The sequence below is a fragment of the Lynx canadensis genome, chromosome D2 (genome assembly GCF_007474595.2).
Source record: "Lynx canadensis isolate LIC74 chromosome D2, mLynCan4.pri.v2, whole genome shotgun sequence".
NCBI classification, from domain to species: Eukaryota; Metazoa; Chordata; class Mammalia; order Carnivora; family Felidae; genus Lynx; species Lynx canadensis.
In genome coordinates this window covers 82,314,490-82,338,112 of record NC_044313.2, presented here as the reverse complement: position 1 = coordinate 82,338,112, position 23,623 = coordinate 82,314,490, and the positions used below count along the sequence as shown (strand labels likewise).

The 23,623-nt window shown below is 39.7% G+C and overlaps 1 long non-coding RNA gene across 1 annotated transcript; it reads right to left on the bottom strand.

Moving 5' to 3' along the window:
* Window positions 1-6,668: 6,668 nt before the first annotated feature.
* Window positions 6,669-10,440, bottom strand: LOC115527736. Its single transcript, XR_003973004.1, has 3 exons — window positions 10,199-10,440; window positions 9,754-9,848; window positions 6,669-7,340 (listed from the first exon to the last, which is right to left on the bottom strand). It is a non-coding gene; the product is annotated as an uncharacterized LOC115527736 (long non-coding RNA).
* Window positions 10,441-23,623: the final 13,183 nt, after the last annotated feature.

The following is a 23,623-nucleotide window of genomic DNA, read 5'->3' as shown; positions in this document are numbered from 1 at the left end:
AAGCCCCGCGTCGGGCTCTGTGCTGACAGCTCAGAGCCTGGAGCCTGCTTTGGATTCTGTGTCTCCCTCTCTCTCTGACCCTCCCCTGTTCATGCTCTGTCTCTCTCTGTCTCAAAAACAAACATTAAAAAAAAAATTAAAAAATAAGTAAATAAAAAAAATAAAAACAGGGAAAGACAATATTTTTTAAAGAGAAAATGTTATTTATTTTTCTAAGTGGATGAAAGACTTCCTGATGTTTGTAATATTTTCATTTGATTCATGAGGGCAAACACATGGTAATGAAAATACCTATACATCACACACAGAAACACGTATGTCACCATAAGCCTCTATCGTGGAAAACTATGCTTTTAGGTTTATGCAGTTTGCTTTACATTATTTTTGCATTTATCCATGATATGGCTTGTCAGTAGTAATAAATAAGAACTATAACTAAACTCTGTAAATACATAGGGTCATTGTTAATCAGATGATGAGAGTTTCCTGGGAGAGAACACTAGGTAGGGGAAGAGACAGAAAATGTCAAGAGAAAGAGAAGCTGAAGATATTTTGAAAAACTGGGCTTCTTCTATTTCAACTAGTGTTTCCTGATGACACGTAGCTGCATTGTTTTTGGAAGGCAGGGTCAGTATAATTTATGAAAACTGGAAGAAAGCTTAGCATCTAGGAAAGTTCAAGTGAAACTTTCAGCATTTAAAAAGGAATGAACTATGTAAGGAAGCATGGCATAGACATTTTGAATGTAGTGGAGACACCATCCTTGGGGGTACATTTAAAGGCTATCTGTATACATGCTTACCTAGCGCTCCGATAGTGTGTTTCTGACATGTCTTAGGAACATAATATTTTCATGTCAACACGGCAGAAGGTGCAACTTGTTGAAATCTGGCACTACTGTGAAATATCAAGTAACTGGAACATAGGTTATCTGATTTGAATTCTTTATATGCTGTGATCAGAAGTCAAAAGTATGGCACTCGACATTATAATTTCCCCCAAGTTGATTTACGTTACATAATGGTTCCCACAAAATTCTGGGATTTGTGCTTTTTACAGGTATCCCATGTTCTTTTTTTTTTAAATTTTTTTTTTCCAACGTTTATTTATTTTTTTTGGGACAGAGAGAGACAGAGCATGAACGGGGGAGGGGCAGAGAGAGAGGGAGACACAGAATCAGAAACAGGCTCCAGGTTCCGAGCCATCAGCCCAGAGCCTGACGCGGGGCTCAAACTCCCGGACCGCGAGATCGTGACCTGGCTGAAGTCGGACGCTTAACCGACTGCGCCACCCAGGCGCCCCCAGGTATCCCATGTTCTATAGCATCCATCAATCTTTAAATTCCTGGATGGCTATGATAATCTCTTCCAGTGGCACCGCTATTTGGTGATCAGGCCATTCTTACAAATATAGCCAATGTCTAAGTAGTTCCTCAAACTCAATTACTTTGTAACTAAAATGGTGGCTTGGCAATCGTATGGTAGGCAGCTAGCAATTACACTGGGAGCCAGCTCAGTTTAGTCCTTTCTAAAACCTATAGGTTGTTCAGTAATTTATTATGATGCTAATCTGATCAGTTGTATAAAATTGACTATAGGGTCATTCACATTTTTTAACACAGCACTACAGAAAGTTCCTATACCAATGCATCAAATACTAAAAATTATAAATTTGAGCCAAAAGCTTCTTGTCTTAAACTGGTACAGAAAATTAATTTTAGGGGCACCTGGCTGGTTCAGTTGGTAAAGCAGGCAACTTCTGATCTCAGGGTTGTGAGTTCAATCCCCATGTTGGGTGTGGAGCCTACTTGAAAGAAAAAAAAAAGAGAGAGAGATACTAGAAAAAATGGAAAATTTTATTTTTAAAGGAATTGCTTTAACTAGGTGACAAATATTTTCCTATGGATTAAGATCATAATAAAATTGGGGAAATTTTGATTCCACTTAACTTGGGTAGGCTTCTAACAATCTGGACAAATTGCCCAGGGAGTTTTAAAGATATAAGGGCGGGGGAGGGGGAATAATCCGATAGGAATGCAGCATTCTCTAAGAGTTGGTGTAATTTAATCTCATTCAGTAAAAAAACATGTCTGTGACTCTTTCCCAGTAAGGGATCTCAAAAAATTTGGAAAATATCATTTGAAGTTATGCTCTAACTCTCTATGAGAACTCTTTGGAGAAAGCTAATGAAGGCTTTAGATTTCAGGGGATAAATATAGTCTGAAATGGTCACTCAGGTATATTTGTTAGATTTATTATTTCCTTTAAAGAACTCATGTAGCTGCCTAAGATTTATCAAAGTGATGGATACCAAGAAAATAATCTGTGGTCTTAATTGCTAAGTTCCCAAACCATAAGGAATGATACTCGGATCAGAGGGTAAAATTGCTACTTTGATCACACGAAACAAACATTATAGAATCTTTACTGCCACACAAATGCATCTCTATGAGGAATGGCTTTTTTTTTTTTTTTAAACATAATACAAAACAATTACATTGTTTGGGGTTTGTTCAGATAATTAAATGCCCAAGCTAATATTTAACTACAGTAGTGTTGATAGGCACTGTTTACCTAAAGATAATCAGCGGGACCAGAGAGATGACATCTGAGGTGTTTCTCTCGTGAAGTTCTACAATCCTATGAAAATTTTCAAATTTGGGAGAGAAACGGAGTTTTCATTCCAGTTTAGGAGAAGCTTCTGGTTTTGAAATCAGTATCTGTAGCTTCAACTCCGAGCCAGTGAGCTACTAATCTGTACCTACAGCCCGAGTTTCTCCCTTTGGAGGCACAAATACGTAGAACCAACTTGCGTCCGAACACCTCCACCTGGTTCTGCCAAAAACACCTCAGACTAAACACGTCTAAAATGGAGGACGTTGTCATCTGCCCTCAACTTCATCTCTTCGTGTCACTTGCCCTGGTGGATTATGCCACTACCCCTTCACTCTCCCAGGGCAAAAAATTTTGGAGACGTTTTATATGGCTCTTTACTATTCACATTCAGTCTTTCCAGAAGTTATATAACAAAATGCTGTGTGAGATAGGGATTGACATTGCTTCCCGTGTCTGGAAGTAATCAGTAGGGCGAGGCATTACGGTGAGGACCATGTCTACTTTCTGCCCGTGAGACCCTCAGTTTTCCCCCAGTATAAGAGAAGCTGCTTTGGTGGTCTTTATCAGCCAGAGGCACGAGCACGACCTGGAGGAAGGGGTCCTCACCTTCTGGGGACAGGCAGAGTTTGGAGAATGGTAGCCCTCCCATTCAGGTCTCACTTCTCTCTATAAAGAATATTCACCCTTTCCGTCCCTCTCCTACAAGATGACAGGTGTCGAAACCTTCCCTTTCCATGTCACACTGAGTGGGGACTGGTGAAAAATGCCTGTCTGGAAGTTGTTGAGCCATCAAAATGGCAGAACCTCCAATGGCGTTGGGTGTGAAGAAAGGGGCAGCCAAGACAGGGAGCCCGAAGATGCAGTCCGCGTTCCCATGCAAGGATGTGTGACTCCACATTTCCCTTCTTCAACCGGGGACTGAGGCTCACGTCACACTTCTGGCTCCAGCACCCCACCCCACCATGGGCCAGGGGCATTCCGTGGTTCAGGGGTCCTCCTCAGCAGGAAAACTCGGGGGTGAACAGATCTCCTGCTGGGCGTCTGGGAGGTATGGGAGCCTTAGGGAAGGAGGAGTTGGCTCATGGCCAAGCCAGATCTCCCAGGTCAGAGGACTGCAAGGGATGCACCCACAAAACAAATGTACCCACAAAAGAGGACCGACAGGTGGAAGTCTGTCTGCGGACAGCTTTGCCCTGAGACGACGTAGCCAAGAGAAGGGGGATGATGTGCCTGTCAGGAGCAATTTGTGCAATTCAGGGAAGCCAGTGCCCCTCCTCCCTCACACTCTGCCATTGGCAGCTCGGGGCTTGAGGGGTATGACTGGAGGGAAAACGCAGGGGTGGTAATGAAAAGAACCAACCAGGAGCCCCTTCCCACAAGTCTTGTCTGTGCTGAGGGAGGAGAATTCTGAAGAGCAGAAAAAGCTTTTTTAAGAGCCCAAGTGACCAAAATATTATGAAATTATACTAAGATGTCATGCAGAGTCTGCTTCTCGGGAGAAAAAGAAAGTCGATAATTAGAAGCTGCTTGGGAAAGATGAAACTGTCCCGTGTTTACATCAGTGTGAGTGGAGACTTCTCAGTCCAATCCGTGCATGAATATCCGAGCTCCTAAATATTTCCTGGATCTACTCTTATCATTCTTGTTCTATGATTGACCTCCACAGGCCAAGGCCTACATAATCGCCTCTGACCCCGGCTGTTACACTACTTCCTTTTTCTTCCTTTCAGGAGGCAATCTTTCCCCAACTTTCTCAGCACTTTTTCCCCCTCTATCCTCTCTAACTTACAGACCTGATTGTCACTCTTCAATAGCTCTCATTTGCAGCAAACCAAGTTTTACTTATTTTGGGTGACACTCAAGGCACTTAATGATCTGACTTCCTGCTTCCCCATCCATCGTTATCTGTTGCCCAAAATTTACACAAATGCAAACCTGAACTACTAGGAAGCCCTGAACATTCATTGGCATGTACACATTCCTGTGTACTTGTCCTCTTTCCAAGCTTGGAATACCAGAAAGCTCTGCTGGGTAATTCATCAGTTCTCAAGAATGACCTAAATGCTAACTAGTCATCAGGACTCTCATTTCTTCAGGCTGACTCACATGTCCTTCTCCTGCATTCCCTCTGTACTTTGTATACATCATTACCACCGCTTCATCGACTCACTGCAATTATTTGTCATTGCACAATAGAAAAATCAACTAGACTTGTTTTATAAGGATCCACAAGAGGACTTTCCCTTAGCTCTTAACATTAGGAAAAGATGTGCATCTCTTGAATAATGCATTATAATCTTTGGAAGATTATAATGCCCTCAAGGGCACCTAGCAAATACTAGCAGATTAGTTTATTTTCCTTGAATGAATAAACTAATGATAATATGTCTTTTTTGCTTTGGCCACCAGGAAGTTCAAAACTAAATTTATGGCCCATCTTTATCATCCACTTAGGACCTCATGGCATGCGACTGGTATGTTAATCTTAATTTTGGTTTCACCTTAATTTTTTTCACACATTTTTGCTCTTCATTATACATATCACCTCATAGGTTTATTTTTCTTTTTTCACTTCCCATCAGAATGTATACATGCCTCATTTTCCTTCTGAAGGCAAAACAGAGTATAATCATAAATCGTGATTATACATTCATTTATTTAATGAAAGAAGAATGGATGTAAATACGAAACCAATAGAATTCTGGAAGAGTTTAGTAAAAGAGGTCATTGAATTTAGTTTGCTTATAGACATAGTTATGGGAGAAAACAATAAAGTTTACCAAGTACTTTCTAATTCACTTTCACTGTTACACATGTCTAAACATACATAGTCTAAACCGTAGATGGGCTTGTTTCTTTAAAAAAGTTGTGGCTGATTTCATCAGACTTTCCACAAAATACATTTCAGTGACAGGCATGAAATGATCAGAAAGATTGTATCATCCTAATTTTACTACACCAGATAGGTTTTTCTATAAGCACATCCGTGATGAATATCTGAAATCACAATGAACTTCTATTTTGAATTTCCCCAGTGACAGAAAGGAAATGACTGTAACATAGGGGCTGTTCAAGACTCCCTAAGTATGGTTCCTGTTAGGTTATCTGTACCTTCCATTCCTCAGCCCTTAGACAGGAAGATGTCTGTTGACACCACAGGCAGGGAAAGCCTGTGCTTCAGGGAAACACGAACAGATCCAAAGCCATGACTCTTAGTGCTATTTTTATATCTAGCTGTGTGTGTGTGTATCTGTGTGTGTGTGTATACAGATGTATGTATATATGTACGTCTATGAAAGTGAAGTACAGACATACGGTGTGACGCTAGTTTCAAGTGTACAACATTTTGATTTGACAACACTATACTACGTTCACCACACACGTAGTTGTGGACTATATGTTACTTAAATCCTGATGAAAACGAATGACTGGATTACTATATTACTGAGGTTCCAGTATAAAGAGAAACACACCGGGCACGATTCAACTGGAATGTACTTATGTGTCATCTGAGGAATTTGATGTCATCTCCCATTTAACTTCTCAGCACAAAGGATAATGACACAAATGAGGGGACAGTGAGCTTGGGGACTTCCCCAAGGGCTCCTGTACTGATACACGCTGAAACATCGGGTTGGGGGGTGGGGGGCGTGGGTTGAGAGGTAGTCCGGGATGAAGCAAAAATTATGAGCTAGATATGAATTCGAAGCTCCTGCCAGCCACTAGCCGGATGGCTTTGGGAAACCACTTACCCTCTCTGAGTGTCTGCAAGAGGATGACCGCACCTGCCTCTTGGTGTTGTGAGAAATGGCTAGAACCGTGTGTCACAGAGTGCGGGCTAAATAAGCGTTCAATATGTCAAGGAATAATTAAGTAGTGAAAAGTTCTAGCATGGTTTTTAATGAGGATTAAATGGAGTAAGAGAGACTGACTAGCACATAATAAGTACCAATAAATGTTAAGTAATATGTTACTATTTTGTTATTATTATTTGAGCCTCTAAACAATAATTATTTTAAGGTCCCTAAATGAACATAGTGATGATGATGATGATGATGATGATGATGATTATCACCATCATCATCTTACCAGGTTTGAATCTCAGTTCTTAGCTCCTGCTCCCTTGTTATCCCTACTCGAAACAAAAACCACCCAGCCCGTCCAGAGCAAAACCATCTCTCCTCAAAGTGAAAGGTGGGAAGAGGCAACTCTTTTCTGCTCTCGTCTCGTGTGAGATACAGACCTGCTTGTATCTCACACGTCACCTGTTCCTTCCTCGATGATTTTTCTAGCGTTCTGTACAGGACTTCACGGAACACCGCCCGTGAACATGGCCGCTTTGCAAATCGTGTCTCCCTAACTGGAGCCAGCAACGCCCCGTGCTCCGTTTCTGCCGGCCAACGGCTGTCTCCTCGCTTCAGGAGAGATTTGACGCTGCCATTCCCGATTCACAAACCCGCATGTCACTGCCGCAGACCCGGTTTTGATCTTTAAGGCACCTCTTCCCAAGCTGGTATCCTTGCTTTTAAGGGGGGGAGCCCTGGTGCCTGCATCAGATATGATTAGCCTGAGGAGAAACATGGGTCCTGCCGTGACAGACGTGGCTCGTGACATAAGCATGCTGTTTCTCCAGGAGTCTGCTGTAGACACACAGTCTGACAGCGACAGCCCGGCCCGCTGACTGGCAGGACGCATACAGGAAACATTCCGGACAAAGGGCTGGATCTGTTTCGAATTAGGCGAGGGGAAATACAGTAAGATGATTGCCCTCTGATTAAATACCTGAAAACTATTTATCAGTTCAATAAGTTGTCACACCATCTGTCACATAAATGAGACAGTAAAACAGATTCGGCCTCTAACACAGTCTGATGAAATGCAAACTCGATCAGATTATTCCTTTTTAAACTCCCTGTTGTTATTACCCCTGTGGAATGAACTTCCTAGTTTTACTAGTCACTCGTCAAGAACTCAGTTCTCGCTGTGAGACCCTTGTGTTTTTTGCTCTTTCATTTTCTGAAATCTTATTTAGGAAAGCAGGGCTTGAAGACCACACCAAAAATCTGTTGTCTTTCCATTCATTTTAAGACTCAGTGAAACTTGAAATGCCCTCTATTAATAAGAGCTGCCATTTGTTGAGGAATTACTAGGTGCGAACCTAAATGTTTCCTGCGCAGTCTCGTTTAATCCTCACAGAAACCATACCAGGTAGGTTCATTGGTTTTTAAATCCTCGTTCCAGGGACCGGAACGCTGTGCCTAAGAAAGAGTAAGTAATGTGCTCAGGGTCACAGCAAACTTAAGTGACACCTCTGGCATCTGCCCTCCGGTCTGACGGCAAAGACTGTGGTTTTCATCGCCTACTTTTCACTTGGATCCAATTCACTTAAAATAAAAAGTCATGAGGACCATAAGCCAAATACTGTGCGGATTTCCGAGTGAGAACAGAGCAGATGCAGGTTGGTGGGGGCAATGTATCGGGTATATTCGTCTGCGGAAACAGGGTTTAACTGGTAAAAGTGAAGGGCAGTTTGCCAAGCCAGTAAAATATAACAATAATATAAAATATAACTAAGATAGGATATAACTAAGCAATATAAGCTATAACTAGGCAATCTAGGATATAACTAACATATAATATAACTAAGTAACATAAAATATAACTATGTAACATGAAATACAACCCAGTAACATGAAATATAACCAAGCATTATAAAATATAACCAAGCAACACAAAATATAACTAAGCAATATAGAATATAACTAAACAATATAGACTATAACTAAGTAATATAAGATATAATTAAGTAATATAAGACATAACTAAGTAATATAAGATACAACTAAGCAATATAAGGTATAACTAAGTAATCTAGGATATAACTAACATAACTAACAAAATATAACTATGGAACATGAAATATAACCAAGTAACATGAAATATAACCAAGTAATATAAAATATAAGCAATATAAAACACAACTAAGCAATATAGAATATAACTAAGCAATATAGAATATAAGTAATATAAGACATAACTAAGTAATATAAGATATAACTAAGTAATCTAGAATATAATATATAAGTAACATAAAATATAGCTAAGCACTATAAATGTAAGCAATATAAGCTATAACTTAGACTACAACTAAGCAGTCTAGAATATAACTAAGTAACATACACTATAATGGTGGAAGCCCTATGGGGAAACCCTAGAGGCTGCCACACAAGGGGCTGTAGGTACAGACAGGCTACACCTGGAGGAGGTCATTGGAAAGTAGATTCTCCATTTTCCTCAGATAACTTTTATTCTGATACTTTACCACCTGAACTAGAACATAAGGTACTTTTCCCATCATTCTGAGATATATACACAGCCTCAGCCATTGTGCCAGTGATCAATCTGTGGCTGCTTTTCTCCAAACCCACCCTTCTTTGCCCCGTAATCCCCCTCTCCTCGGCCAGCTGGCGCAGTGCTCTGTGGGGAGCCCCTGGGTGTGGGGCACACTGCAGGAGGAAGGGGAGACTCTTTCCAGGCCGGTGCTGGATCTCTGACTCGAACAGCTCAGCAGCAAGAGGCCAGAAGGCAGGCGGGCAGGCGGCTCCCCTGCCATCGGTGTGACCGGGCTCCCGAGTGCACGCTTTTCCAAACGGTGCGGCCGCTACAGCCATGGGTGTCTTTCCAGCCTGTCTGGGCCCTCCGGGGCGGGTCCTTCTTCACAGCTCCTGCCTGCCTCCTCCTCCTGTGGTTCCTGCCCTGCCTTCGCCCTTAAAGCCTAAAGACAACCTCCTCCAGAAATCCTTTCAGGCTCCTAATGAATGGTATTACCTCTATTCTCTAAGTTTCCATTAGCAATTTATTTAAACTTCTCAAATTGTTCTTAGCCCTTTCTTATGTTTTTGGTGTAATAAATATGGATTGTTTCACACGGCTCAGGGTATGAATAAGACCATACTGTTCACTTCTCACATTAAATGACAACTGTGTTCTAGAAACACAGAACAGGTCTAGACCAGCAAGAAGTCCAGAACCCTGTTGTTGATGCAGCTTACTTGCCAACCTAGAACATCCAGGAAAATGAGTCCAGAAAATAGGTCCCAAGTGTTCCCTCCTCAAGAGGGGACGAGTAAATGCTTACCCTTTACACAGAGTAAGTAAGCAAAGGCTCACCCACCAGCAAAACCGGGGCATCAGCAAGACGAAGAAGGTTCATGTTTTTCTTTCTTTTTTCATCTGAAAATATAGAAAGAGGGTATTTGATTTTAGCACACACAGAGTTTTACATTTTACGGCTTAGTGTTATGTTGACTTTGATTTACATATAGGGGAAGTAGGCGGGGGTTTCCTAAACTTTGCAGAGCTCTGGACCCCTGAACGCCTGACTGGGAAGAACTCTGGCATCATAGTCTGCCCCTGACACCACCTGCCGGTCCAGCGTCACTGCTGAGCTGTTGGGGTCTTCCCGCCTCTGCCCATCACTATTGCTTCACGGTGAATCCCTGCCTTGGCCAGCCTGGTCTTTGGAAGGAGGGCGGCTTTGAGCATGACTTCATTGCCCCATTACCAGCTTGGTTATGACTCACCTTCTGTTCAGATTCCTGAGGCCTGAGCCCTAATGTCAGTCCATCCGGGTACCCACACAGCCATCTTCCTCTGAGGCCTTTCTGCATCAGAGCCTCTGAATTCAAGTGGGGTCCAATACCTACCCCCACACTGCAAACTATGTCTCCCTTGCCCTGAAAGATCATCCGACACAGAGGGTTCCTTCCACACTCCAATGATTCATTTGCAAAGCTCGATGGTCATTAGGAAGGACTGAAAGACAGCCCAGCCTTCTTCTAGGAGAATGAGTCACTGCCCCATTCCTTCCAATAAAGTCATTCTTTCCAAGGGTGGCTGTAGAACTTCTTGCAGCAGTAACAACACTCAGACACACACACACACACACACACACACACACACACACACACACACAAAGTTCCTGAACGGTCACTGCAGTATTGTTTATGACATTACCTTACCTTTTCTATTAGATTCAAAATCCTGAATGTGAGCTCAGCACCTAATTTATTTCCGTCCTTCCTGCAATATACAAACTAATATTTTTGTATGTGGTAAGTGAAGAAACCATTTGTTGAATGAGATAGTGAATGAACTACATTATTCTTAATTCTGAGAAATTAGGTTGATTAGCATAAATCACATAATTAACATTCTCATTTTAAAATAATATATCATTGAGAGTAACAGAAGAGTGACACAGAAATTGCTTACCTTAATTAGGGACAAGCTATAATAATCAATCATTCAAAAAACATTTATTAGGCACCTACTATGTTCTCTGGAAATACGTTCGTTTCTAGGGACATAAAAGTAAATAACATGCCAGTTCTCAAGGAGCCCGATGTCTAAGGGGCGAAGCCAGCACATACACAAATATTTGCCTTTCAATGTATCGAGGTCAATAAAGGTGAATAGAAAGTACTAGAAGGGCAGAGAACACACAGTTGTGTGGCAGCCTGGAATCCCCCCAATATAACACTCTGTGTACTCTAGGGTAAGGTAACTACCACCTAAATAATTGCCCTCCCTAACAGACCGTAAGCAGGGCGAGGTTAGTGGCTCTGTTTGCTACGTTCACTGCAATCTCCAAGTAGCTGGCAGAGACTGGCACATATTAGGCACTCAGTAATTTTTTGAATGAATGAATGAATGAATGAATGATGATAATACTATTACTACCACTGCTACCCTTGCTCCTAGCTGGGGGAGATCAAGGGAGTATAGGATTTTGCTTTAGGAGATGGGACTCTGGTATTGCACAGACTTAATTTGAATCCTGGCTTTGCTACTTCCTCACCAGGTGGCCTAAGGTACGGCTTTTCTATGCCTTGGTTTTTCTATGCCTTGTAAAATGAGAGCTATGTAAACCATAGCTTTATTGTGAGGATTAAATAAACACAGTCACTTAGCACACTGCCTACTAATAGTAATCGCAGTAACGTAATTACGATTTTTATTAGTATTACTATTTCCTGTATTTTGTTTTTTGTTACTTAGAACAAAAGCAAAGGAAAATAAGTGGCAATATTTCTTCTCAATGTAAATATGATAATAGTGCTTCACGTTTGTTGACAGTAAGGGAAAAGGAATCCCCGAACCCTCCCTTAGAATGCGAATAATAAGTCCTGATATACCAATAATTTTCACAATTTGAGATTCAAAGTCTATGTCCTTAATCAAAACTTCTGTATAAGTTGATGGTAACAAACAATTGACAGAGCACTGGTTTCAAAGACTAACATGATTTTCATTTCATATTGGAAACCTTAAAAAATGTGAATATCCTTTGTCCTGACAATTTTTCTTTGAGAGGTTTATCCCGAGAATCAAACACAGGATGGATATATGCAATGATTTCAATACAAGTTTGCTTATGTCAATGATATTCAAAGTAAAATTAGCAATCTAAATATCCAATAATGAGAAGTGGTTACTATAATACCGTTAAAAATGATGGCATCAAGAATGTGACATGAAATGGTGCTTAATATATTAATCAAGCAGGCTTAAAACTGTACATTCGGTAAATGCATACATGTGAATGTGTCAATGTTTATAAATATCCATGTCTTTATATATGTGTATATATATTATATACATTATATGTTTGTATATGTTATATATATATATTGTATATACATGTATATAAATATTATATATATATACATATTGTATATGTTATATACAAACATATATAACAAAGAATGCAATCAAAATATTACTAGTTGATATTTAATAAGGATAAAGCCATTTTCTGGTGTCCTTTTCATGATTAACTTATATATATTTGTTGGTAAACAGCAATTAAAAAAATAACATGGTACTTCTTTCAATTTTATCACTCCAAAGAATTAAAGGCTTTATTTAGAGGCTTCAAAATAATTTTTTCCTCAAAAGTGCCTTTTTAAAAAAGCTTAATTAAGTGAACAATGAGCCCAAAACTGATGACCAATACACTTGTATCCATTAGTGTAAACATCTGTAAGAGTATAATAGTTATTAAGCAAGTTGTTTTAATTCTAAATGCTTTACAATTGAAATTTATATAAAAAGAGCTGATTTGGTAATTCTGCATTTTTATTAAAAGAGTCAACTCCAATCTTGCTTGTTAAAATATTTCTTTTAGAATATAAAGATATATAAGATAAAAGGCATCTATGACTGTATTGTAGCTCCATTCAGTTTTCAAATAGGCATCTGTGGTAGGAAGAATAATGCTCACCACCAAATGTCCACACCCTAATTTCCAGAATAAGTGCCCATGTTACCTTACATGGCAAAGGGAATGAAGATCGTATATGGAACTAAGTTGCTAATCAGCCGAACTTACACAGGCAGATCCCCCTGGATCGTCGGGAGGCAGAGGGTCCAATGTAATCACAAGGGTCCTTCTAAGCAGAAGGGACAGAAAAGTCAGGGAGGTGCCCTACAAGAAGGACTTTGCCCCTGTCGGCTGGCTCTGGGGTGGGAGGAAGGGGCCCCGAGCCAAGGAACGTGGGCAACCTCTAGAGGCTGGAAAAGTCAAGGAAACAGATTCCTCTGGAGCACCCAGAAGGAACGTGGTCCTGCCCACACCCCTGCTTTTAGCCCAGTGAGACCCGTGTCACCTTTTAACCTACAGAGCTGTAAGATAATACGTATGTGTGTGTTAAGCTGCTAGGTTTGTGGTAACCTGTTACAGCAGTAATAGAAAACTAACGCAGCATCTCAGAATTAACGAAGCTAAAATCACATCTGGGACCTTTCACACCTGCTGCTCTTCTGGCCTCGGTCACTTAGGAAGTGCTCCTGCAGTCAGTCCTCCAGCCGCCGAAGCTGTGAATCTTGGAGCCACCCTTGCGTTCTTCCTTCTTCTCACATCCCCTCTGCAGGAATTCTGGTCCCATCGACCTTCTAAAAATATCCACAATTGAAACACTTCACCTTTTCCAACTCTTCTACATTTGTTAGAACCATGGCTTCCTCCCAGACTGCAAGAACGCTTTCTGGTCTCCCTGCCCCCAAGCCCTGCCCCATCGTTCCTTGTGCTGCAGTCCAGTCAGAATGATCTCTTCGTGCATGTAAGTCACCGTGGGCTGCTCAGCAGATTTTTCCCCTGGCTTTCCGGAAGCCTTAATGAACTGGAGCAGTCTCCACCATGGCTTACCAGACCCTGTGTGACACGGCTCCAGAATCCCACCCTTCAGCACGCACTCCCCTGTCACTCTGTGCCAGCACGTTGTCTTCTTTACCCTTTCTAGAACTCTCCAAGCACTCTCCCTTTGAAGTACTTTCCCTCGCTGGTGGTGCAACACTCTACCCAGATACCCAGCCTCGTGGCCGTTTCCATTGTTTCCTTCTGATTTTCCCGGACACCCCATGTGAGGTAGCCCACCTCCTTCCCCTAGCACCCAGTGTCCCTTTATCCTATTTTATGTTTTCTTGGCACTTGCTACCACCTTACCTATGATACTGTTTACGTCCCCCTTTGAATGTTACTGAAAGTAGAGATGTGATCCCCCCCCCCTTTTTTTTGCAGTGTTCTCTACTATACCTTCCTCATCCAAATTGGGGTCTGAGCCACAGAGATGCTCAGTAGATACTTGCTGACGGTCTTCAGTCAGCTTGCTTGGTGAAACTCACAGCCATTCATTTGGCACGCTAGACGAATGGATTCTTTCCATCCAGGGAAGGGAATCATGGCGATCATAGGAGACATTTAAAATCTAACCACAAAAAGGAGGCAAAGGTTCAAATTATGTCAGAGCCTGGACTCTGGGAACAGACCGTCTGGAGTCAAAGCCTGCCTAATGCTGCCATAAACTGTGTTCTCTTGGGCAGGTCACTTAACTACCCTTGTGCCTCCATTTCTCATCTATAAAATAAGAATAATAGTAGCAGCCTGCCTCATAATGTTGCTACAAGTATTAAATGACCTGGAATTTGTATAATGCCCGGAATGGTGTCTGACATGTGTTTAAGTTCTATATGATAGGTTTGCAAGCAAATAAACCCTCTTATTCCATATAAGTACATATGGAATAATATATACAATATAATATGTATAAATGTGTGTGTGTGTGTGTGTGTGTGTGTGTATACACACACACACACACACATATACATTTGAGAACAGAGAGAAAGTAAACTTCCTGAATGCTTTTTTAAAGTATAACATTGAAACTAAATCTGACAAAAATACATACTGAAGATCAAACTATAGAATAACTGCACTTTTGAAAATATGTGTAAAAATCACATAGATAAAATATTAACAAAAAGTTTAGCAGTGTATTCAAGGTACGTTACACAATAGTGAAGTAGGATTCAAACTGGGAAAGCAAGAATGATTCAATAGTATGGAATATAGGAGAAAAAATATCTTAATCAACGATGAGAGGCGCATTTGACAAAACTCGATTTCCAACCTTAAACGATGGGGAAAAAAACATTCAACAGTTTCTAATTACCTTTTCTTCCAGATTTCCTGGCACATATGCCACACTTTATTCTCAAAACCAGACTAGAAATAGGGAAGTGTCAGATGGAAACCTTCATTTAACATGATAAAAATAAAATAATATTTCTGTTAATTTTAAATAAGCAATATTCAACTAGCACTATTACACAATACTAGAAATAAACTGTACTATTTATCTTGATGAAAGAACCTAGCCAAATTTCTGGGTTTTCCAACTTAGACTTGAAAGCAAGATTCACTTTAAATCTATAGTAAATATTATCATTACCGTGTAGGAATAACGGTAGTTTTGACCCAAATTATATTGAAATGCCTAGGATAAGGATTTGGGGTGCAATATAATAATCCAGTTAATTCTCTTGGTTTTTTTTTTTTTTTTTTTTTGCTTCATCCTTGCTATGGAAGAGGTCTTAGTCATGGTTGAAGATTAAGTTCAACTTAATTTTGCTGTGACAACTGAAAATCACTCAGCATTATTATTTTTAACTATTTTAATGAAGTACATTTTCCCAAACTACAGAAGTAGCACATGATCCTTTGGAACAATTTAACAAGAAAGGAAATGTTGATAAACTGCCCTGATTTCACCCTCCATTTCTGCCTTACGGCCATTCTCCGTGCCGACTGCCTACCCCACGTGCATTCCCGCTGACCCGTCTCCGACGGGACACTGATTTTATGTGGCTCCACACTGCCCCTTCATGTAGTCTACCTGCCCAAGAGAAAACCAGCCCCTGGAGTCTATGGAAGGGGTCTCAGGATCCTCTGTACATGCCTCAGATTAATGCATTTCCAAAGAGTTTTTGTTCATCTGGGTCATATCTGTTGAGAATTACCATTTTAGAAACTAAAACAGAAATGAAGAAATACATATTTGTTAACCCTTTTAAAAGAGCAATGATAAACCCATTATACATTAACAAAAATAATTCATTTTTATGAAAAATGGGTCTCAGGGGCCCCTAGAGGTCCCCTAACTGCACTTTGAAAATCGCTGGTCTAAGGTAATTTATCTATGTACTGACTGAAGAGCTCGAAAACACAATCAGCATTTGGCATTCCCAGAGGATTTGGATCATTATGGCGACATTACCCCACTCAAGCCAGTGAATCTCGGGAAGGGCTTCACTTAGGGCTTCTGAGAAACTGGTTTTTCCTTTCAGGTAAAGTCAGCAGAAAATGCCATCTCTCTCCTCCCTTGCGTGTTGTGACACATGAAGTTGGCCATAGACCCCAGTCTCCCTGGGAGCATCCTATTGTCCGGCAATGAGTATTCATAGCAACATCTTTCACTCTCCAGACTTCCCCTGTTTAAGTGATGAAGTTAGACAGTCACATAGGCATGTGGACAGGAGACAATTACAAAAGCAGTGCCCAAAACTTTCAAAGAGAACAGCCAAAGAAATCAGAGAACAGAGCCGGAGAGATACTGACCTCCAAATCACCCCAGCACTACCAGGTTTCTAGAATAGATTTCTATTCCATTCTCTTTTCTCGGGTTCAGGATAAATTTGAATTGAGATCTCTAGCACTTGCAGCTGAGGACAATCTAACTACGTGTTTCCACCTATGTGAGAGGGGATGGTAGTTTGGTGTAGATCCTTCCACCATTCTCCATGGTCATGTAAACATGCACTGACATGTTTCACATGATAGGTTTGGGGTTGCAGTTTGTTTTTGTAAGAAGGGAATTACTATACGTATATTACAAAAAATAATTTAATACATTATGGAGAAAGAACCCTCTGAGTCTGTAGATACATATCTGACACCTTTTTCACAGTTCCATAATATTTCATGATAGAAATGTACCACCATTTTTTCCCCTGTTCTTGGTCATATAGGTTATTTCCAGATTTTGCCACTTTTAATAATATTTAAATGAGGATTTTATTTACATATTCTTTGCACTGTTGCTTTTATTATGATAAAAGAGATTCCTGCATCTGGGGCTCTGTGATCAAAGGGTATATGAGGATTATTATTCTTATAGGTAATGGAAACCCTTTAAGATGGAGAAGCTATGTAATAAAGACCCCCAAGACATACCAGAAGGAGCAGTGATCTAAAATTAGTATACTTCTTCCTTTTGAGGGTAAAGTTGAGGAAGGAAAGAGGTTTGGGATCTCTTTAATTGCCACCCCCAATTTGCCCCGATGTTTTGGGAAGAGAATGTGGATGGGGACCAAAGAGGGATACAGCCCCTTCATTTTGGGAATGTTTTTTTCTCTCCCTTGGCATGTTGAAGAAATCACACAATTGATCAGTATCTATATGAAATATAAACTACTCACTCAATTAATTAGATACATATCACATTTTATTTAAAATTATAAAGGACATTTTTTGGGGGCACCTGGGTGGCTCAGTTGGTTGAGCGTGTGACTCGATTTGACTCAGGTCATGATCCCAGGGTCGTGGGATCGAGCCCTGTGTTGGACTCTGAGTTGAGCGTGGAGCCTGCTTAAGATTCTCTGTCTTCCCCTCTGCCCCTCTCCCCCACTTGCACTCGCTCTCTAAAATAAAAAAAATAAAAAATAAATAAAATAAAATGACAATGGGCATTTTTTCAGCATCTAGAAACGTGATTTTATAAATCAAGAAGTATGTAAAAGATTAAACTCTTGAAAACTGTTTTCCTTAATTATGAGACATATAAGAAGATGTAAGTTTAATAGTGCCTCATTCAAGGCACAAAACTAATTTCTTTTAAGATTCTGGCATTGTCAACCCAAATAACCATACATAAATGAGTGGAAGAAAGTCATGAACTGAATATTAGATTGTTGTCCTATTAGTATTCATGCAAAAAAAAAAAAATACTGTGTCCTGGATTTTATAGCAATGTCCACTTTATAAAGGAAATGGTTTTTATTTTTTAATGTTTATTTATTTTTGAGAGAGAGCAAGAGAGTGGGAGCAGGGGAGGGGCAGAGAGAGAGGGAGACACAGAGTCTGAAGCTGGCTCTGCACTGACAGCAGAGAGCCCGACACAGGGCTTGAACTCACAAACCACAAGATCATGACCTGAGCCAAAGTCAGATGCTTAACCAACAGAACCACCCAGGTGCCCCTAAAAGAAATGGTTTTATATCTCTCTCTAATCCCTTTTTTTGCCTCTTCAGTACAGAGTAAAGTTTGTAGAAAGCAGGCAGAAGAAAGTGGAAAGAGAGGTTATACCTATAATAAACACTCACCAATTTCTTTCCTTATTTTCTAATTAAAGGGTTTAAGTGGTTCACCCAATCACCAATTCATTCATTGCTCACAGAGTTCACACTCTTCAGAGTTTCCAGTCTATAGATTTTGGGGAATATAAACACACAGGGCAATTATTATCTTAAGTAGCCTTTCTCTAAAAATTGAGGTAACGGGGCGCCTGGGTGGCGCAGTCGGTTAAGCGTCCGACTTCAGCCAGGTCACGATCTCGCGGTCCGGGAGTTCGAGCCCCGCGTCAGGCTCTGGGCTGATGGCTCGGAGCCTGGAGCCCGTTTCCGATTCTGTGTCTCCCTCTCTCTCTGCCCCTCCCCCGTTCATGCTCTGTCTCTCTCTGTCCCAAAAATAAATAAACGTTGAAAAAAAAAATTTAAAAAAAATAAAAATTGAGGTATCATTGACATATAATATTCGTTCCGTGTGTACAACATAATGATTTAATATGTTTATATATTGCAAAATGATCATTGCAATAAATGTACTTAACCTTTATCACCGTATAGTTACCATTTTTCTCTCCTGATGAGGAGGGCTTTTAAGAACTGTTGTCTTTTAAGTACATAATATACCTTTTAAGTATGCAGTGTAGACAATGCACCTTAAGAACACAATACAGTATTATTAACTATAGTCTCCATGCTATATATTACATCCCCAGGACTTATTTGTTTTATCACTAGAGGGTTATAACTTGACCAGCTCCACCCATGTAGCCCATTCCCACCCCTTACCTCTCTGCTCTTTGTATCTAATTTTTGATTCCACATCTAACACAGTGCAGTTATTAAAACTGGCCCATGCCTTTGAAAGGATAATTTTATGCTAGAATATTTCTGTATATTAAATATTAAATGTTTTGTGCTTACAACTACTTATATACATGTGAATTATGTAAGCTTCATATGATATTAAAAATATAAACAGTGGAATGTCTCTCTACCATTTCCTCTTTCCCAAAACCACCACTTTCGTTACATGTTCTTTCAGAGATAGACAAGAATATGTATTATTGCTTTTTTCAAAATGATAGTCTACTGCCGAAAGCATCATGCTTTCTCATGCTTAACACTGTGTCATAAAGTTCTAGTACAGTTCCAATCTATATGTACATATGCTCTATATTTATTTATCTTAGTATCTCTTAACATTTTAATTCCAGTATAGTTAACATACAGTGTTATATTGGTTTCAGGTGGACAATATAGTGATTCAACACTTCCATGCATCACACGGTGCTCATCACAACAGGTGCACTCCTTCATCCCCATCACCTATTTCACCCATCCCCCCACTCACCTCCCTTCTGGTGACCATCAGTGTGTTCTTAACAGTTAAGAGTTTGTTTTTTGGCTTTCCTCTCTCTCTCTCTCTTTCATTTGCTCATCTGTTTTATTTCTTAAACTTCACGTATGAGTGAAATTATGTGGTACTTGTCTTTCTCTGATGACTTGTTTCACTTAGCATGATACCCTCTAGGTCCATCCATGTAGTTGCAAATGGCAAGATTTCACTCCTTCTTATGGATGAGTAATATTCCACTGTGTATATATACCTCTTCTCTATCCATTCATCTATGGATGCACACTTGGGTTGCTTCCATATTTGGCTTTTGTAAATTATGCGCAAAGAAACACAAGAAAGTATATACCTGTGTGAATTAGTATTTTCATATTCTTTGGGTAAGTGCCCAGTAGTGGAATTACTAGATCAATAGGCAATTCTATTTTTAATTTTTTGAGGAAACTCCATACTGTTTTCCAGAGTGGCGGCACATACCAGTTTGCATTTTCCTACCAACAGTGCAGGGGTTCCTTTTTGAACACATCCTCACCAATACTTGTTGTTTCTTATGTTTTTGACTTTAGCTATTCTGACAGATGTGAGGTGGTACCTCATTGTAGTTTGATTTGCACTTCCCCGATCATCAGTGATATTGAGCATCTTTTCATGTGTGTTGGCCATCTGGATGTCTGTCGTCTTTGGAAAAATGCCTGTTCATGTCTTCTGCCCATTTGAAATCGAGTTATTCATTTTTGGGGGGTGTTGGGTTGTATAAGTTCTTTATACATTTGGATATTAACCCTTTGTTGGGTATGTCCTTTGCAAGTATCTTCTCCCACTCAGTAGGTTGTCTTTTAGTTTTGGTGACTGTTTCCTTCCCTGTGCTGAAGGTTTTATTTGGATGAAGTCCCAATAGTTTATTTTTGCTTCTATTTCCCTTGCCTCAGGAGACAGAACTAGGAAAACACTGCTATGGCCAGTTTTGGAAACATTACAGCCTGTGCTCTCTTCTGGGATTTTTATGGTTTCGGGTCTCACACTTAGGTCCTTAATCCATTTTGAATTTATTTTTGTATATGATGTAATAAAGTGGTCCAGATTCATTCTTTTGCAGGTAGTTGACCAGTTTTCCTATTTTTTATATTCAGTTTTGTTGAAGAGACTGTCTTTTTCCTATTGGATATTCTTCCTGCTTTGTCAAAGACTAATTGACCATATAATCATGGGTTTATTTCTGGGTTTTCTATGCTGTTCCATTGATCTGTGTGTCTGTTTTGGTGCCAGTACCATACTGTCTTGATCACTACAGCTTTGTAATATAACTTCAAGTCCAGAATTACGATAACTCCAGCTTTGATCTTCTTTTTCAAGATTGCTTAGCTAATCTTTTGTGGTTCCATACAAATTTGAGGGTTGTTCCAGCTCTGTGAAAAATGCTGTTTTGATAGGGATTACATTAATTGTGTAGATTGCTTTGGGTAGTATTGACATTTTAACAATATTTGTTCTTCCAGTCCATGAGCATGGAATGTCTTTCCATTTCTTTGTGTCATCTTCAGTTTCTTTCAACAGTGTTTTATAGTTGTCAGAATACAGGTCTTTAACCTCTTTGGTTAGGTTTATTCCTAGGTATTTTATTGTTTTGGTGCAACTGTAAATGGGATTGTTTTCTGAATTTCCACTTCTGCTGCTTTATTATTAGTGTATAGAAGTGCAAGAGATTTCTGCACATTGGTTTGGCATCCTGAAACTTTACCGAATTTATTTATCCGTTCTAGATTTTGGTGGAGTCTTTAGAGTTTCCTATATAGAGTGTCATGTCATCTGCAAATAGAGTTTTATTTCTTCCTTACCAGTTTGGATGGCTTTAACTTCTTTTTATTGTCTGCTTGCTGTGGCTAAGACTTCCAGTACTATGTTGAATAAAAGTGTTGAGAGTAGACGTCCCTGTCATTTTCCTGACCTTAGAGGGAAAGCTCTCAGTTTTTCTTCATTGAGTATGATGTTAACTGTGGGTTTTTCATATATGGTCTTTATTCTGTTGAGGTATATTCCCTCTGAACCTACTTTATTGAGGGTTTTTATCATGAGTGGATGTTGTGCTCCATCAAATGTTTTTTTCTGAGTCTACTGAAGTGATCATATGGTTTTTATCCTTTCTCTTTATTGATGTGATATATCACATCGGTTGATTTGCAAATATTGAACCACCCTTGCAGCCAAGAGTAAATCCCACTTGATCGTGGTGGATGGTTTTTTTTTTTTAATTTTTTAATTTTTAATTCACATATTGTTGGATTCTGTTTGCTAGTATTTTGTTGAATCTATGTTCATCAAAGATACTGGCCTGTAGTTCTCTCCCTCTCTCTCCTTCTCATTTTTTTTTTTTTTTTTGTTTGTTTGTTTTGTGGTGTCTTTATCTGGTTTTGGCATCAGGGCAATGCTGGCCTCATAAAACTGGGAAATTTTCCTTCCACTTACATTTTTTGGAATAATTGAGCATAGTGCTTTTAAATAAGCTGCATACACTCTATTTAACCATTCTCTTGTTATATATCTACATTGTTTTTCTATTTTTATAAATAATTCTGCAAGAAATATCTTTGCACATGTCTTATGCATATGTGGGAAAATCCCTAGATGTCAAAGGCTTTCTCAATTTTACATTTTGACAGTATTGCAAAATAGCCTCTATTGAGAGGGAACCAGTTCCACTCATCGTGTGTGGGTTGTCTGCAAGCCACAAAACATTTTAAATCTTTTGACTGCAAATCTGATTTTAAAAAACACTATCTAACTTCCATTTTGTATAAATATAAATAAGGTTGAGAATCATCTCATGTATTTTGAGAACTTTATTCTTTCCTGCTGTTTATATCCTTTGCTAATTTTTTTCTTCTTTTGAGGCGTTGGCCACGTTTTTAATTGTTTTCCTCAACCCATTTATTGACTAACATCTGAAGAAACACAAAGGCAAGGCCACTGTGTTTCATAGAATTTATTTCATATAATAAATTACGTAAAGAAAAAATCCACATGTGTAAAACCAAAATACGATGTTTTAGTAATCAACCAGGCTAGTCTTCCCAATATTTCTTAATTTTTCGGAACTTTTCTGGCTATGTTTGAGCTTGGGGATGTTCTTCAGAGCAACAAACATAGTGTGTTCTGTGAAAGGATATTCGTGGGAAGGGTAGTAGGGTTTAGAGACTATTTATTTAATATAATTCTGTTTAAATTATTTTAAAAATTCAAACAAGAAAAGCTTTTATTAAAAGGAGATGATAAATCACTAGGGGTGCAGACATGACATCAAATTATATAAATCCTCCCTGCCCCCCCCCCCCACCCCCAAAAAAACTCACACATGTAATCACATCCTCACTCCTGTGGAATTCTCCTCAGGAGATCATTTTTGTATTCGGTTATTCAGTTGTTGTTGTTTGGGAAATGTGACATATTATCTGAATCCCTACAATAAGAGAAAACTGTGAGCATGTTTTCTTTTTTTTCCTTTTTGCCATGTTTTCTGATCTAGTTCCCGCTAATTAAGAAGCAAAGCTAGCCCCTTACCCTTTGAAGCTCGGCTCATTACCTGGCTTCTGTGTGTCAACAAAAGGCAACATCTAAAGCCCTCGGTATTGGGCCATCACTTTGGGGACTGCTAATTGAATGTAATTACTTTATTTTGCGCCAGGGTTCATACTTGTAACATTGCCTTGTAATAATTTAAATTGTCGGCGTACTGCACGGGGGACTGTTTGACGCCAGAGTGGAGACGGCCAGGCAGCCTCTTGGGTCCTGGAAGCCAAGTCGAAAGTAAGGAGACATTGTCATTTGCTTACCTACTCATTAGCTGCCCTCTCTGTCTGTCTGTTGTTTGGAGTGGACAGGATGTGTAGTGACTAAATCTTGCCCCTAAAAATAACTGCGAAAACATGCATTTGGGATGTACAGTAATTGGTTGCTTAGTCGATCACAGATATTT